Here is a 19,163-nt window from a genome sequence, read left to right as displayed (position 1 = left end):
AAGCATCCTTGGTTTGCTTTGTGAGTGGAAATCACATGCAAAAAAAGGGGTTTAGGAGAGACCCTAGTGCCCTGGTTTTAATTTCAGGATTCCACCTGCCCATTTCCTTCACCTTACCTCCCAATTTTCTGGTCTGGCAGCAGGAGCTCTAGCTGAATGAGTCCTGTCGGGTCAACATTATTTTACTTCTCTCTTGGAGTTAATTACTTTCATTAAGTGCCCAGATGTCCTGAATTTTTAAGAACAACCCTGATCCCCTGCCTTTTTCTCTTTCCATTAAAGACCATTATTAAATACATAATGTCAATATATTTTTATCATTACCCTTGGTAAATCTTTTCCTGTCAAACCAAGCCAGTAGACCGTGCGTTTCCAAAATGGCAGCAGTGATGGATGTGGATACCCGAGCAGCACCACCGGTGGTGCGAGCAAGAACCGCTTCGAAGTAAAAAAGTGGAATGCAGTAGCCCTCTGGGTCTGGGATATTGTGATTGATAACTGTGCCATCTGTAGGAACCACATGATGGATCTCTTTAGAGAATGACAAGATAACCAGGCATTTGCCACGTCAGAAGAGTGTACTGTTATCTGGGAGTCTAAGCATGCTTTTTATTTCCACTGCCTCTCTCTCAGACTCAAAACATGGCAGGTGTGTCCATTGAACAACAGAGTGGGAATTCCAAAAGTATGATGTGTTAGTCTGGGTAGACTAGAGAAACACATCCAAGGAGACTCATATGTGTGTAAGAGAGAACTTTGTATCAAAGAGCAATTGTACATTAAGAAAACATCCCAGCCCAGTCCAGATCAAGTTCATAAGTCCAATGTTACCCCATACGTCAATACTAGCCCATAAATTCCTCTTTAGATTCACACAGCCATGCAATGATGCTGAATAATGGGAGATCACAGGCCAGTGGCGGTAAGTCTTGTGGATCCAATAGTGGTGGAAGCATTAAGCGCTGGCATGGGCTCCACGTGCCTCCTCCAGCTCTGGGGCTCTGTCTCCTTCAGTGTAGCTCCATGTGGCTTGTCAGCAGTAAGATGAAGCAGAAAGAATGTGTCTGGCCTCCAGTGCACTATTTATTTCCTTCGGGCCTCTGAATGAGGTCATCAGGCTGTGACCTGGTTGACAGTATAGACTCCATCTCTTCACAAGTTGACAGGAAGTTATGTAACTGCCACATATGGGCATTAGAAAAAATGAATTCTTCTATCAAGCTTAAATGTTTTATTATTCATTAAAAGACTTGCTAGAACCACGTCTTTGTTCCTTTGGCTTTTCAGTTTGTTGTGCTCATGCAACTGTATTATGTTCTGTGTCAAATAAAAGTCCAGTTGTGTTCTGAACAACAACAACAAAAAGAAAGCAAACCAGTGTCTCAATGTCAAAGCACCATTACCTGAACTCTTGGTATTCTCGTGTGTGTAGCAAAAGGAAAGCCACTGCTCAGACTCAAAAAAAAAAAAAGTACTTGGTGCAATAGCTTATGGTCCTTCCAAACCTGAGAGTTTGAGTCTCATAATATCACATACTGGGAAGCTGACACATTTATTTGTATTTTGATCACTCGTTTGCTACTCTTGTTTCTTCCTGGCCTGTGTGGATATTATTTTTGTATTTCTTCTTCTTGGAGGTGGTAAGTTCCTAGGATGTTCATTTTCTTTTTAGTTGGCATTTAATACATATATCATTCCAAATTTCAATCACATTAAGTAGAATTGTACAATTGTTACCACAATCAGTTTCCAAGCATTCTTTTTCTATGGACTCCTTGACATCATCTCTTTTTTACCCCATATCTACCACTGTACTCCCTCCCCCCAAACCCCTTATCCTACATGCTCTCCCTCTAGGTTCATTGATCCTAGGTTTCAAGTACTGAAAAACAGAAACGCATATAACACAGCTTCAAGAAGGTGACCTCCATTGAATAACTCCTCTGAGATATACTCTAATATGAGCAAACAAAAACTGAAGAAAACAATATAAACTGAAAATTTGGGGAATCAGATCAGGTCCAGCCTGCATCAAAAGGGGTGGGTGTTGGGGGCGGGGCGGAGAACCTACTAACGAAGTTTTAACTGTTGAGGTCAGATTTATGCCTTTGGTTTTCTATCTCCTCTCTTCAAGCACCTTGTTTAGTGACCACTCTCCTCTCTTCCCTCAATTTTAGATAGGGGAGGTCTCTGGAGGCTTACTTCCTACAGAGTTCCACCAGTGGATCTTGGATTTCCACTATCTCCCATTGCCTGCTACACACAGGATTCTCGCAATTTAGGCTCTGATGCTTATCCCACCGTCAAGTTCGGATTATATGGATTCCATCCTAGGATGTTCTTCTGAGAACATTAGAAAGGCTTGTGAAAAAAGCATGTTTTTCTGGACAGCTTACTATTCTAAGGAAAATGCTGGCTGGCAGCAACTATAAAGGAAGGAATGATGTTGTGGAGCCAGCACTGAAGGAGCAAATGGAAATTCTCACAGGCAGGCGGTGCAGCAGTGGGCTGGGCTCTCGGAGCAGGATGTTGGCAGATGGTCTGTTCCGGTGGTGGGTTTGATGAGTCCAGGGAGAAATGTATTTTCTGTCACCAGCTTTCTTTTTCCCTCCCTGTCAATGCCCTTCTTCTTACACACCCTGAAGGGGTCCTTGAATTAAAGAAGTCCTGTTTGTTTCATGACAGTCTTTTTGCTCTAGCTTATTTTAATATTGCCGGTAGACTTTTCTTTCTTGCCTTTTTAATGTGCACTGTTTTATTCTTGGGGTGTTTTTTTTTAGTATGTGTCCCAGTTATGAAGCCCAGAAGGGGCAGATGTATAGAGACAACAAATGATGTAATCGTTAAAGGGGATACAGGTGTGTCGAGGGGAATTGGGAAGCAAATCATGAATATGGGAGTGGGGAGATTGCACCAGAACTGATTGTGCTGATGTGTATACAACTCTTCTTTTAAACTATGACTGAACTATGAAAGTGTGTGCTAAGTGAATTATATCTCAATAAAACTATTGTGGGGGGGAGCCAGTTGCTGTCTATTGGATTGTGAGTCACGGTGGCCCACGGGTGTCAGACTGGACTGCGGTCCACAGGATCTTCGGTGGCAGGGGTTTCTGTTTGCATAGTCACTAAACTTTTCTTCTGAAACTCCTCTGGGTGGACTCAAATCTCCAGCCTTTTGGTAAATAGCCACGCACATAAATGATTTGTACCACCAAGGGATCCCTGTCTGGATACTAGAAAAAATCGATGCTTCCCCACTCACACAAACCCACTTTAGAGCCCTTCGTAGGGAGTCAGACGTGTTCTATCACGCACCCTTTGGGCAGCGCTTTACTCGTGGTCTCTCTCTCGGAAGGTATGGTTCTCCTGTCTACTTCTCCTTGAAGGGAGCTACTGACTTGGAAACTTTTCTCTCTTGCTTGGTATTTCCTATAAGCTGTAGTCACATTTCCTTAGAATTTCCCAAGCCATTCCTTATTGATACCTGTCATCCAATCATGCTTATTAACAATATCTTTTTACTTCAAAAGTCTCTTGTGGTATGATAGGTTATATCACCACCACACACACTGTCGGAAGCCCTGGATGTCACACGCACTCACTGTCATCGAGTGGATTTCAACTCATAGCGGCCCCATAAGACAGAGGAGAACAGCCCCTGTGGGTTTCCGAGAATGGAGTCGAAAGCCCCATCTTTGTCCTGTGTAGATGTGCAAGTGTTTCTTACTGCTGTTTGCAGTCCAATTCAAAACTCACCACACCAGCATAGTGCCATGCCTAATACGTTCACACATGAGAACTCGAACGTAACACCTTACTCCTATCTGCTGTGGTATCACTATTCTACCAGCAGTCAGATTTAACCAGCTTCCTGCTCTGCATAACCCCAAGGTCAATGTCCGCAGAAAACAAGTGAGGTGGCGCATGACCCTATGAAGCAAGACTTCTGTGTAGGGAGACAAAAGACACATGTGCACCGAAATATGCATCTGGTTTTGTTGCCCCGTCCCTACCTCATGAAAGTCTCTTTGCCTTCTCTTCAACTGGCTCTGCTCTGAAGCCATGGCCTGTTCGATCAGGCTTACATGCCACCCCAGTCCCCATTTCTTTTTCCTAGCTTCCACTTTCAATTTTCATGAGAATTCAGCATCAATTTCTTCTCTGGCTGAGAGGTCCCAGCTACTCTTTGTAGATATAGAGAAGAAAGGATTTCAAAAGGAAGCAGAGAGCTGTTAAAAGCCTCTTTCTGTCCCAGACTCACCAGACATGCTCTGAATTTCAGAGGTACCTGCCTGCCTGTATCCTGGCCCCACATCCACAGATCCCACGCACCACTCTCTCTTCCTCTGTTGGTGGCTAAGATGTACTCCGAGGACATTTAGGTTTGGAAGATGATCTTCAGCTTCCAGAGCCCTAGATTGTTAGACTACTGGAGAACCTACTGTTTGCATAAAAAGTTAGGGCTTCAGGTTTAGAGGGTTTGGGGGTGTTATTTTTTTCCCCCTCAGCCTTTTATTGCATAAACAAAAGCAAAAATAGACTCTGAAAACTTCAAGCAGTGCATAAAGTTGAGCCACTATTACTAGCCTTCAGACCCAATTCACACCTAACAGAGAAGCAGCTTCTTGTGTTCTTTTTAATGCTTTCTGTTGGGTAAAAATGTTCATCCATGATAACGTAGACACATTCAAATCTCAGAGAGCTCATTTAAAGGGCTCCTCACCAAATTTCCCTCTTCCTTTCTCTCTCTCTCACAAGCTGTCCTACCGAAGCATGTGAGTGGTCCTAAGTGGTATGGTCGTCGGACCCAGCCTGAGTTGTGCTCACTGGAGACTGAAGTCAGGCATGCAGCAGATAAGCAAGGACAGAGCAGCCTGAGCAGCCAGCTCCACCGAGCAACATCTCTGCAAAGTGTGGAGGTGGGTCAGAATTTCCTTCTCCAACTTGAGTGCCTAATATCAGGTAAATATCTTAGTTCACATGGTTGTGAGAGAATGTAAGCAGAGAGAGTCTCATTCCCTGGAATTTTAAGTAGACAGGTGCTAGGGTTACCATTGGGGAATAAGATCTCATTTTAAATAAGATCTGGGTCTAGTTGTCTCCATGTGACCCTGGACAAAGAGTGCTCTCCTTCAGACATTGCAACAGCAGAAATGTTTTCATTTGTTTCTCACTCCTTTCTGACGCTAGTACTGTAGTGCTTCGAAACTGTAAGACAGGAAATACTTACTACTCCCCTGCCGCTTTGGGGGCTAGCTTCAGCTCCCTTCTCCCAGTTCATTAAGTTACTCACTTCAAGTACCTGGAGTGAATCCCAGACACCTGCTAAGGGCCAGGTCCTCACTGTACTCCATGTCAAGAAGCATATTCATGATGATGCATCACATGTCCTAAGTAAATCACATACTTGTTAGATCTGTATTCAAGGATTCCAGAATGTTACTGGTTCCTCCTTTATGTGCTGTCAGATTGAAAGACGAGACCATATCAAGAACCTATCTTTAGTAAGGTAACTTGGAGTCCTGAATTGATTTTAATCTTAAACATTTGTAAGGCAGGGGGAAACAAATAAGCACACGTTTAAATCCTAAATTTTCTTTCATGGATGCATGTGCTATGTTGGGCTACACCATAAACCCAGGACATTTGCTTTCTGTTCTCTTTACATTTGGATCTGAAGTATGGTGTGGGTTGAATTATCATTTCCTGGGCTAATGAGACTCTGTCTTCATCGGGGCTCTTCTGATTTTTGAGGCCTTTTTGGTACTCAAAACTGGGTATGGAAAGGGTATTTTTAGTTTTTCAGTGAGTGGAAGGCATTAGGGAAGTGGGACTGAATTTACTGGTGTTGCTCTGACTTGTCATTTAAATTCAAGGGTGTGAGAGCATTGGAGGGTCGGCCCTAGACCTCTGGTAGACAAGACACCTAAGCACTGTAGACCTCAGTTACCCCAGAGAGACAGTGGACAGGGTGTGAGCTGAAGGCGCTACCTTGCCCCTTTGTCGCATGCTGGACTCCATCGGTAGCACGATGCTTCTTTCTTTCATCGCTTCCGTAGACTCTTCCTGTTGTCTGCTCTCAGCTTTCAGTCCTCAAGATTGCTCCTGCTTAGAATGCTGAGTCTTGGTCCAACCCAAACCCAAACCCACTACCATTTAACCTACTTGGGTTCTTAGCAACCCCATCGTCCTTAGTAGAACAGCTTCAAAGGGTCTCCAAGGCTGGTGCGTTCAAACCAACTGACTTCCAGTTAGTAGCCTTGTGCTCAAGCACTATGTCACCAGGACTCCACCGATTCCATATGTGGGTATTCACTTGGTCACTACATACACCATAAGATTTTGACAGAATCAGATGCTTCTGGGTGTCCTCGTCTTTTCTCTTGGTGTAAGGTAACCAAGACAGTTGACTGCATGTGCCCACTTAAAGTGCTGATGACTTAGGGGGTAGGAACACCAAGTATGATTTCACAAAGTACGACATGCTCCCTATTGCCACTTCTGGCATTCTCACTTTCAATAAGGAATTTATGATCCACGTGCTGCTGGTGTACAGATAGCATGTCCACTTCAGTTACACAAAAGAGCTTTCCAGTGCTACATGTTTGTTTGGTGTTCTGCAACTGCTTTTGATATTCTCCAAGGGATTTATGTATCCTTTCCATTTTTCCACAGAGTTTCAAGTCAGATGAAGAGCCTGATGGTGCCAAAGAGCCTCAGAATGAGTTATTTGAGGCACAAGGTAAAACCATGACCTCATGCTTGGTACTTTGAAAGATCCAGGACCTGGATTGTCAGAAGTGTTGCTGTGACAAGAATAGTTTCCTGGAGAGTGCAGTGTGGGTAATCTCCCTGGACAGCCTGTTCTCCGGATATACTTATATAGAGAGCGTTTCATCAAGAAAATAGCTCACACAGATGTAGAAGAAGGCAAATTCCAAGTTGAGCAAGTTCTAGGCCCATGATGCTGATGTTAGGGTGCAGGGTTATCATGACTGTCATAGCTTTGGGAGTTGATGGGCCCAAAAGGAGCTGAAAGACAAAGGTCTATGGCTACAGAGGGAAATGAATTCAAGGTTGGCAGATCAAGCCTGTGGCTAAAGAGACGAATAAGTCCAAGCTTGGTAAGTCAGGTGACAAGCTACTGATAACTCCCAAGGACAGCAAGCAATACAGGAGACCACTGACTCAAGTCTTAACCTGTGTACAACTGAATCTGGGCTAACCCCATTTACATATTTATTATTTTAAAATAGTTTTATTGGAAGATACAAGGAGTTACCAAAAATGGATTTTTTCAAAGTTATGTATTTAAATTTTTTTACAAAACAACCATGTCACCGTCAAAGTACTCTCCATTACACTTCATACATTTGTCACACCTGTGATTCCATTCTTGGAAACATTTTTCAAACTCATCTGTTTGGAAGGCTGACAGTACCTCTCCAATTTTTTTCTTCATCTCTGCTTTTGTCTTCAAATCTCTGTTCTTTCATTTCCCTCTTCATTCAAAGAAACAAAAAGAAGTCACACAAAGTGAGGTCAGGTGAATAAGGTGTGTGGGGCAAAAGAGGCATGCTGGTTTTTACCAAAAACTGGCACACTGAGATGGCTGTGTGAGCAGGGGCATTGCTGTGGTGGCAGAACCAGTCCCCTGTCTGCCACAAATCAGACCATTTTCATCACACACTATTATGCAATCTTTTCGGATCCTCTAAATAGAAAGCTTGATTAACAGTCTTGCCTGGTGGAGCAAACTCCAAATGCATGATGAGTTGACGTTTTCGTTCATTCAGGAAGTTGACAAACATCCAGAATGAGGTTTGTCATCAATCAATATTTTACCTTTTTTGAAATGAGAAAAACACTTGAGTTTTTTCCCATAGCACTGCCCTTGTAAGCTGTTTTCAACATCACAACAGTTTCTGCAGTGTTTTTCCTTGAGTAGGAAACAAAATTTCACCACTGCACACTGTTTTCTTAAATTGGCCATCTCAAAAAGCAAGGTTTCAAGCAAAACTGCTTTTATGAAAAAATTCACCGTGACCAGAGAAAACCTTCCCAGTGCCACGGGGTGCACTAACTCAGAGCAAGTTGCTCGATGCATACTTAGCAGGAAACATGGGTACTATGAAAGCTCCACTCTGCCCAGCGCAATTCTGGTCTGGGGTTGGTGGTGGGGGGGTACTCCCTCATATTTCACCTATCATACAATTCAATTGTTCTATCCTATTAAGAACGTTTCTGCAGTTATCACCACAATGAATTTCAGCGCATTTTCTCATGAACTCGTTGTTAGTTCCTAATTTGCCACCAATCACTCCTACCATGCTCTACACAATTATCAAGCCGGTTACTACCTCTGTGAATCTACATAGCCTGGACTTTACATACAGAAAATCATTGAAAAGACAAACTGGAAAACAATGATTAGAACACAGAGAAAAACTTCATAGGAAAAAAAGCAAAATATTAAAAACTGAAACAACTTTAAAATGAGTCAAAAGGGAGATCAAATAGCAAGATATTAAAATGTAACCTAAGTACAACGGACTTAATCAACTTTGCAGTGTTCTGTCTCTAACAAGGCTCTTAATATCCCAGGACTTTGGTCCAAGAAGATTCCCCAGAGGCTTAATCCATCCAAGCGACCCTGCAATTGGATTTTTGGCTTTCACTGTCTTCCATAGCCTTCTGTAAACCACATGTCCAGAATTCAAGCTCTGATACTATTTTCTCCTGAGATTTGGATGTTATTTACAATCCTTGGATTATAAAGGCAGGTGTGTTTCCTCATGTGGGCTTAGTTGATGCTTCACTCACATAGCTACCTGTTTGAAGACGAGCTTTTAAAACCTCAGCCACTATTCTGTCTGATAGTCGGGCACCAACTGGTTTTTTTATCACATGCTGTTACAGCCCTCATATTAGCAGTGACTTCTTCATGAGGGCAAGCATTGAGCGGGGCCAGGCTAGGATGCATTGGGCTACAATTAAGTGCGAACCCCAAATCCATTCATATATCTATAGTTTATATGTCTCTGGTTAACTTCAGAGATTATTATGATTTTATGATAGAGAACTTTATAAATCATCCCCCTAGGGCATAAGGTAATGTCTTTTATTTAGCCAATTATATAGCATTTTAAAATGCTGAAGAAAAATTATTTAAGTATAGATAGGCTTCAGACTGTAAAATATGAATTAATGACATGTACATAACTAGACACTATTTATAAACAAGCAGTGGGATCAGTGATAAGACAAAATTTGCAGTAATTCACAGAAGCAGAATCATCCCTATCAGATGAATACATTTCATAAGAAAAAAGAAGGGCATTAAGTAGTAAATATATGGTAATCCCGGGCCACATTGAATGGGCATCATTAATAGAGCACCCTGAGAGCAAGAGAGCTGAACCACAGTCCAAAGACCACCAATTCCATAACCTTGGGATAGCAGTCATCTGCTTCTTCTCACACTAAGTCATATAAATATTAAGTCCAAGAAAGTCTGTCTGTTCCTTAAAACGGCTACAGGTGAGTGTGAACAGTTCAAGCAGTAGGACAGATGTGTGCCTTGAAAACACAGTTCAAGGTCCCAGTAGTCTACAGCGCATAGCCTGGTTCACCAAGGTCTGGATGGAAACTAGATGAATAGAAACCAAGTAGGAACATAATACCGGGCATTTTCTCCCATTGGATTCTTTACGAGTATTGTTCATTGTTTTTCTCCAGCCAGTTTAACCATTGATAGAAATGTAGTCGCCTTCTTCAAGACATACATTCCCCTGACCCCACCTCCCATCTTTTTTCTGTAACTGCCCTCAGGATTCTATCCTTTTTTTTCAAATTGGAGAATTTGGCTCTGATATTTCATGGTGGTTTTCTTTTAGCTTCTATCTCATTTTGGTTTTCTTAACTTTTTGAATAATTATGTACTCCTGTGTTGTTGGTCAAATTTTCTTTTATAGTTTGTCAAAACTATTTTCTTTGTATGTATTTTTGTTACTTCTTTTTCAGGGTTTTTAATGAGACATAGATTATTTCTCTTGATTCTTTTGTTGTTTTTTGGTGGTGGTTTTTCTTGTCAGTTATAGTCAGAGTGATCGTCTTTGAGCTCACTGATTTGATTTTCCTTTTCAGAAGGAAAATCTATTCCTCAAGTCATTTACTGTGTTGCCTAATTCTGTTATCTCATTGTTTATATTCTTAGATTCCCTTTGATTTAAGATTTCTTCTATTGTTTTCCTGAGTATTCCCTACATGTCTAAATCATTCTTCGGAATCCTGTTTCTTATAGTTCCAGGGCCTCTTTTTCAGAATTCTCTATTGGATCTGGGCAATTTCCATTTGTTTACATTTGTTTTTCTTGATGTTTTGGGTTTTCTGTGGTTGATTGCTGTTTCCTCAGAATCCTAGTAGTAGTGCCAGTGATATGAACACTTAGTTGGCTTTGTCTAGTGATGTGGGAGAGGTCTAATAGAAGGTGGAAAATATGGTGAAATGAAGGAAAGGGGAGAGAGATGAGTAAATGGTGAAAGTGTGGGGGAAGATACAATATTGTTTTTAGCTTACCATTTTCCTAGACAGTTTAAATGGCGTCTTCTTGGCATTTGGTTTTTCCTACCATTTTAGCCTTATTCCCCACCTCAGGGACCCAATGTGGATGTTCTGCTAGCTGCTGAGTATTCCAGTTATGTAAATCTGACTTACACAAAATGGATTCTGGAACTGGTTCATTTGCTACAGGGTGGGTTTGGAGAGCCACCAGCCCACCTGAAGATGAACTTGAAGTAAGAGACTCCGTTACAATATTGACCTCCATGTGCCCCCACACCAAATGGTGGGTCACAGTGATGTTTTAGGCCTTCTAGAATTGGTCTCAGTTAGAGCCAGTGTCCAATAATCCCTAAAAAAATCTAATTATTTCTTTTCCCACAGTGAACACTCACTCTTGTAAAATGCTGATGATCCATTTGAGGAAGGCTGACAAAAAAATAACAGAAAATTTTGTCATTATAGTGGGGGTCCTTCCACAGGGAAACATAGCCCCTGCTCTTTTTAATGGGTTATGGGTCTGTAAACTATCTCACCTCAGGGAATGATTGAACAATTATGACTCTTCTAATCATTTGAGTTTCACTGCTGTTCACTTGACCCAGATTTTTTTTTTCTGCTTAGACAGATCAAGTAAATATTCATTAGGTTTCCTATGTTTTTCACTCCCAAGGACTTCCTGCCTGAGTAGACAATACCATGAGTCCATGACAGTCAAGCTGTTCTGATTCCCACTTTGACTCAGCTGTCCATTACAGTAGCCACATCCACCTGTCTCTGTCAATTAAGTGCTGCCATTTGGCCCCTACTTCCCTGCAACCCAATCAGCCCAAGTGTAGTTAGGTGTCACTATTCCAATAAGTCCATTTCCACAGTGAAATGTGACTTACATAAAATAGCAATCTTCAGAGATGCTGGGACTACATTTGCAATTGGGCTCCCTCCTCTTGCAGTAAAGGTGTGAGTTCTACTCCATGTGCGTCTGTAGACCCATCCTGATTAATCCATTATAGCATGCCCAACTCCTTAATCTTGTGGATACCTTCTGCTACAATATACTTTGACTGGACTTGTCATTGAGCATGATTTATTTATGCCATCATACAACCCACGAATCAGCTTCACTGAATCAACCAAAAAGTGTCTTAGATTGAAACATTAAATTTATATTCTGCACTTAGTGGGCCCATATCAGTAAACTAAGACTGATCCAACTTTATGTTCTACACACCATTATTAGCCATTCTTATATCTATATTCTCTACGTTTCTGGAAATTCTTTTGGAGTATAGTGTACCTCTGCCTGGGTCACCATGTATATGTCATCTTTTAGAGCTTGCTGGAACATAAGTCTAGTCTTAGGTCTAGAAGCAATAATGGGTGGTGAATTCATTAACTGGAAACATTTATCAGTATCTTTTAAAGCATCTCCTCAAGCAAGGCTCCAGTAAATGCCCAGGATTCATATCAGCATGCACTATTGAGTTAATCTTTTCATGTGGTGGGAAGGGATAATAGTTTTTTTTACTGATCATGAATTAAGATGGAGCAATCTCTTCAGATGGAAACAATCTGCTCTTAGCTAAAGTAACATTATGGAAATTGGGGGCTCAATCCACCCGTCTTCTTAATTATCTGCCTGTATCTCCCCATCCCAAGGCGTAAGAGTCCGTTTTGTTCCCAATCAATATTCTCAATTTAACAGCATTTGAGGTTGAGAATTGAGTTGGCACTATAATTCATCATTCTTAGGATATTACTCTTGAGTTTATTTTTTCAGTAATATCACCTCTGTTACCACAAAAAGAAAACCTTTTTTTAAAAGAATAAATGTAAACTTTGAAGTCTTTTATGCATTTTTTGATCTTTGACTCTGAAGTCCTGAGTTCATGTCTTTCCTTCTACCAATTTATCTTTTGTAAGTAGGATAAATAATCAGCTTCTCCATACTGCTTACCCCGAAACAATTGCAGAAGAATATCAAACATGCTATCACTTAGAGCATCAATTTCCACCAATTCCTGATGTGCGGGTGGTGATACACTGCGTGCATCGAGTAGTGACTGTCAGACAGGGTAGAACTGCCCTCTGTGGATTTCTGAGACTAGTTATGGGAGTAGAAAGCTTCATCTTTCTCTTCCTGGTGGTTTTGAACTGCTGACACTGAGGTGAGCCCAATGCGTAACCACTACAGCACACCGCACACCACGATTTCACAGTGCCCTTTATATGCATGGGGGCAGTTATTAGTACCTTCAAACCTGATCAGACTTGGGAACCAATTGAGAAAATTGATCTGTACAACTTTGTTTCTCTAGAATCACTCTTGGAACCAAATGTTTTACACCGGGTTCTCCAGAGAAGCAAAAATTGTGGTGTGTGTGTGTGTGTGTGTGTGTGTGTGTGTGTGTGTACTGCTATACTGAACCCAGATCTGGATTCTCTCCTCTGGAACACCAGTTTCCTGTGAGCTCTTTTCCTATAGTTACACCAGAGTAGGGTTTTTGTGCTTGGTGAAGTATAGGGTAAACAGAAAAGATGACTCGCATTGAGATTAATTGACACAGTGGCTGTAAAATGAGTTTTAGGATGGTGCAGGACCAGGCAGTGTTTCCTTATGTTGTACAAAGTGTCACTATGAGTCAAAACTGACTTGATGACATTTAGCAATGTAATCTATATGTGTTTTTTATTTATTTTCTTTTTTAATGTCAGTGATTGTTTATTTATTTACTTATTTGTTTTAAAAGATCATTTTATTAGGGGCTCATACAACTCCAATCACAATCCATACATACATCAATTGTGTAAAGCACATTTGTACATTCAATGCCCTCATCATTCTCAAAACATTTGCTCTCCACCCAAGCCCCTGGCATCAGGTCCTCATTTTTAACCCTCTCTCCCCGCTCCCCCCTCCCTCATGAACCTTTGATAATTTATAAGTTATTATTTTCTCATATCTTGGTCTGTCCCACATCTCCCTACCCCCACTTTTCTGTTGTATGTCCCCCAGGGAGGAGGTCACATGTAGATCCTTGAAATCAGTTCCCCCTTTCTAACCCACTCTCTCTCTATGCTCCCAGCAGCGCCACTCACACCACTGGTCCTGAGGGGATCATCTGCCCTGGATTCCCTGTGTTTCCAGTTCCCATCTGTACCAGTGTACCTCCTCTGGTCTAGTCAGGCTTGCAAGGTAGGATTCAGATCTTGACAGTGGGGTGGGGGGAGGAAGCATTTAGGAACTAGAGGAAAGTTGTATTTTTTCACGTTGCTACATCGCACCCTGACTGTTTCGTCTCCTCCCCAAGACCCTTCTGTAAGGGTATGTCCAGTGACCTACAAATGGGCTTTGGGTCTCCACTCCGCACTCCCCTGCTCATTCACTATGGTAAGATTTTTGTTCTGATAATGCCTTAAACCTGATCCCTTGAAACTTTGTAATCGCACAGGCTGGTGTGCTTCTTCCATGTGGGCTTTATTGCTTCTGAACCAGATGGCCGCTTGTTTACCTTCAAACCTTTTAGACCCCAGATGCTATATTTTTTGATAGCCAGGCACCATCAGCTTTCTTCACCACATTTGGTTGTTCACCCTTTTTGTCTTCAACGGTTGTGTCGGGAAGGTGAGCATCATAAAATGCCAATTTAAAAGAAGAAAGTATTCTTACATTGAGGGAGTACTTGAGTGGAGTCCCAATGTCCTTCTACTACCTTAATACTAAACCTATAAATACATGCACATAGATCTATTTCCCTAGTCTCATGTACAAATATATTTGCATATGTACATGTCTTTATCTAGACCTCTATGAAAACCCTTTGCCTCCCAGCTCTTTCCTCTATTTCCTTTGACTTCCCTCCTGTCCCACTCTCATGCTCAGTCCCCACCAGTGTTTCGGCAATTCCTCTTAGTCACATTACCCTTGATCATGCCCAACCAGGCCTCCTACACCCTCCTCAACAGCAATTTGGATCCCTTGTTGTTCCCTTGTCCCTGGGTTTGTTAACACCACTTCCTTACCTCCCCCTCTCCCATGTCCCACGGAACTATTGGTCCCGTTGTTTTCTCCTATTGTTCATCCAGCCTATCTTATTTAGACAGACCTGTGGAGATAATAACATGCACAAAAACAAGACAGAGCAAAACCAAGCAACAATATACAACAAAATAACAACATACTAATGAGAAAAAACAAAACACAACAAGAAAGAAAACTTGTAATTAGTTCAAGGATTGTTTGCTGGTCTTTAAAAGTGTTTTCCAGTCCAGTCTGTTGGGGCATCATGCCCTGGCCCCAAAGTCTACCTTCAGCATTCACTGGGGACCTCGCCGCTCTATTCCCTTGCTGTTCTGTTACACCCCTTAATTATTTTGCCTCGATGTGGTGGGATCCGATTGGGTGCAATACCCACACTGTGTCTCTGGTGTTGTCCTCTGTAGAGATATGGGTCAGTGAGGGACGTCATGTCTCATAGTGGGGCTGGCCATGTGATCCTCTCTGTCGACTGACTGCTCTAATTGGGAATATCAACCTCATGGCCTGGTGGTCCATGATGTGCTCTACTCTCTCCTCCTCCCCCTTCATATGCTCCAATATGCTCTGATCAGATATGTCCCTTTTCCAGAGCTGTAGATTCAGTGCTGTCCGTTGAAATAAATTCTTCTGAGGGGAGGGGCAGGTGTCCATTTGGTTGGTGTTGGGGCCAGCCCCCCAGACCTCTCCACTGATTCACTACTCCGCACCGGCATGTTGCATTTACATCTTGGAGCACCGGGTTGAAATCTGGTCCCTCTTTCCCTATGGAGACAAAAATAGTACCCTCCCATTGGGTGGGTTAGTGTCCTGTGCCCCCGCTACCCTTTTCTTTATTATTATTTTTTTTCTTACCCCACCTCCGTTTTAGTTGTGTACCATGTGTACCCCTGTGTTTGGTCTGGTCCCTGCCATATTATGTGGTCCTTGCCCCAGGAATGTTTGTATACCGTAGCTTTTTCCCTATGCCTCTTTTGCCTTTTTTTTTAAAGATTACCTCAGCAGCCTTTGAAGTCTTTCCATATTTAAGTCAGTGCTATCTGAGGTCTGTTTTCTTTTTGCCCTCTGGGTGAGGTTGTTCTATGTGGTGGGCTCTTATTTATGCTTGGTGGGTGTTGTTCTTCTGCCCATACTGGGTTTGCAAGGATCTTTTGTAGGCTGGATTTCTTCTAACGTATTCTTTGAGTTTTTCCTTGTCTGGGAAGACTCTTACTTCTCCATCTATATTGATAGATAATTTGACTGGGTAAGGTATTCTTGAGTTTGCATTGTTTTCCTTCAATTTTGGGAATATGTTATTCCACTCTCTCCTCTTCTTCATAGATTCTGCTGATAGGTCTGAGCATATTCTTATTTGGGAACCTTTGTATGTGATTGCTTGCTTGTTTTTCCCTAGCCGCACTCATGATTTTCTCCTTTTCCTCTAAATTGCATAATTTAATTCTTTTGTGCCTTGGTGACTTCTTCTTGTGATACAGTCTTGCTGGGGTTCTTTCAGCCTCCTAAATGGTTGCCTGGTTCTCATTCACTAAGCTGGGGAAGCTTTCCTCCACGAATTCTCTCACTATTGTTGCATATGACTTCTTTGTTGTCTTCCTCCGGTAAGCCAATAGTTCTCATGTTGTTCCGCTTCATAACATCAGACATCACTCTTAAGTTTTCTTCAACTTCTCTGATGATCTTATTAGATTTTTGTTTGCATTTGTTAAAGTCTGCCTGGCTGCCCTCCAAGTCACTGATGCAGTTCTCTGATTCCTCCAGTCGATTCTTGAGTTACGTGAGTCTGCTACTGGTTTTTGTTATCTCCTCCCTAAGCTCCTGTATTTCTCTTTTATTTATGGCTTTTACCTCTTCTATCATTTCATCCTTTTTCTGTATTGTTGCCCCATATCCTCTATGAATCCAAGTAGCATTCTGAAAATTCCTTTCTGTGACTGTTCAATGTCTCCTTCCTCTATGCATGTCATTATGTTCAGGCCATCTTCAGGCATTGCCTTTTGTTTTTCCCGTTGTTTCGTTGAGGTCGTTTGGGCTGATGGCTGTTTGCCTTGTGTTGGTTTAGATGAGCCAGGTGCCATTTTCCTGTGAGTTGTATAGCACTGGCTCTCTCTGGGAGACTTGCAGGAGAACTTCTTCGAACTGCCTATAGCTTATTTCACTATGGAATTAACCTACCACTTTATCCTCCTATAGCTTCCCTCTCAGGGAAGTGACCCAGAAGGCTGGTGGGTTGCCTGCTTTGGTGTTGCTGAGGTTGGGCAGAGGTTCCTACAACAGCTTGAAAGGTTGAGGAGTGTTGGCTGAGCTACCTTAGGACTCCAGGCACACATGTAGGAATTCCCTTGTTAGATGTTTTAGCAGAGTATCCCCTGGTGGAGGTTGGCAGGCCCTTTCCCAGCCTCCCTAGCTACACAGGGTGGAGTTCACCTAGCTGGGTGTGGCCCAGGCATACATGCCCTAGGCTAAGGGGAGTGGTCTGGAGAGACCAAGAAAGAGAAAGAGGAGGGAAAAAAATCAAGCCCGCTGAGCCTGTGGGGGGCAGGGGAGGGGAGGATATAGTGAAGACATGGAAACAAAGTAACAAATGTAGCTGAGTCCCGATCCCCCGCCAGTGGAGCTGCAAGGGTTTAGTCCCTGCTCTGAGGCGGCAGCAGCAAGCTGTGGCTGTGTTGAGAAAAGGCCCCTGTGCAGCCCTCCAAGACTGAGGGGGCACAGAGAGGAGCTGCAAGGGTCCAGTCCTTGCCCCGAGGTGGGTGGTGGCAAACTGTGGCTGTGTTGAGACCAAGCCGCTGTACAGGCTCCAAATGGTCCCAGGCTCCAGCAGAGACAGTGGCAGGGCCAAGGTCAAATCCAGCCGTCCTCCACTGAGGTAAGCCAAAAGCCCCCAGCCCCTCAAAACCATGTGGGTCTGAGCCTACTTATCATTATGATGCTCCTCCTGCATTCCAGCAGTGTTGAAATTCCCTCTAAGCAACTCTCCTGGGCTGAAATCTGCAGAGTTCCTCTGGTATGTATTACTCCATCGCCATCTTGCCGGAAATCTCTGTTGTTGCTTTTTTTTTTTAATCTCCCCCCCTCCCCAATCTTCTCTTAGGAGCTAATACAGACATCATACCATTTCATAGTTCAATCTCATTAAACAGCATTGTGGTATTGTGACCAAAATCCACTTCAGAGTCTTTTCTTCCTCCTTGATATCAGTTCCCCCTACTAATGCACCCCACCCACCACTTCCCCCACTGCACCCCCAGGAACCCTTATTCTAATTGTTGTTTCTCTAGCTTCATTTATCCTGTGTTTCATATACCAAAAAACATTGAAAAACACATAAAAAGCGTCAAGAAGGCTACCCACAATGACAAAATACAACAGATATAAAACCCAATATTAAAAAAAAACACAGAAAATATTAAAAACCAAATCAAGGTCAAATGTATCAAGTGGCAAAGTTTTAACCAATCAGGTCAGGTTTATCATTTTAATCTACAACAGTCATCTCTCCAATATTCTCTGTCTGATAACCAGCTTATTCTCATCTCTCAATTATGGTCAGAAGGAAATCACCAAAGGCTTATTTCCTATGTAGATCCTGCAAATATATTTTGGCCTTCTGATGTCATCCATTGCCTTCTACACACCAGAATCTCACAATATAAGCTCTGATAGTATTCCATCCTTAATATCTGGATTATACAATTTATAATCCTTAGGTCATAGATGTTGGTGTGCTTCTTCCATGTGGGCTTAGTTGACATATCACTTAAATTGCTGCTTATTTGAAAACAACCCTTTAAGAACCAGATGATGATAGCCTGGCACTATCTAATTTCTTCCCTGCACTTTGCTATGCAACCGTATCTTCTGTGTTTCATTTGTGAAGGTGAGTAATGAGTAGGGCCATGTCATCAGAAATAATTGTTCTTAGCCTGGAGCTAAAATTAAGTGCGAGCCCCAAATCCATTCCCAGATCTATGTTTTTAATTTGCCTCAGGCTCACCTTAGAGATATCCTTGTTAGTTTATGGTAGCAAATGATATCAATCTTCTCCATGGATCATAGGACCTTTTGTTTATAGTGTCATTAATTAAGCTATGGTACTAATTTTTTGAACACTAGTGAGAGAGGGAGATTAAATAAGGGTAGGCTAACTATATCTCAATATCTAGATTATTCATTTTTATAGAATAAATCCTTACCTGACTGGATGCTATTTACTTAAAGAAGTAGAGTTGCTTATCAGGCAAAACTTGCAATAATATTCACTGATAATGCCATTCAGGTCTGCCAGAATAAAACATATCTTAATACAGCAAGTAAGGCATTAAAGTATTAAGTCAATGTTGGTCTACCTACTGAGCTAGGTGTTTATATAAATGCATGTATGTGATCATGAGGTGTCAATAGGATCAGGTATCAGGCATCAAAGAACAAAATATCATATTGTGAATGAGGAGGAGGAGTGAGGAGGACCCAAAGCCCATATGTAGGCAACTGAACATCCCCTTACAGAATGGCCACAGGGAGGAGATGAGTCAGTCAGGGTGCAGTATAGCAATGATGAAACA

General features: G+C 42.2%; 2 pseudogenes; both read left to right on the top strand.

The window, feature by feature from the left end:
• Positions 1-365: 365 nt before the first annotated feature.
• On the top strand, positions 366-713 carry LOC142436756 (E3 ubiquitin-protein ligase RBX1-like; annotated as a pseudogene).
• Positions 714-3,775: 3,062 nt separating this feature from the next.
• LOC142436755 (ninein-like protein) overlaps positions 3,776-19,163 on the top strand; it is a 105,484-nt pseudogene continuing 90,096 nt past the window's right edge.

Source organism: Tenrec ecaudatus, unplaced genomic scaffold (genome assembly GCF_050624435.1).
Source record: "Tenrec ecaudatus isolate mTenEca1 unplaced genomic scaffold, mTenEca1.hap1 Scaffold_602, whole genome shotgun sequence".
Classification (NCBI taxonomy): domain Eukaryota; kingdom Metazoa; phylum Chordata; class Mammalia; order Afrosoricida; family Tenrecidae; genus Tenrec; species Tenrec ecaudatus.
The sequence above is the reverse complement of the archived record's forward strand: the minus strand, read 5'-3'. Positions and strand labels throughout refer to the sequence as shown.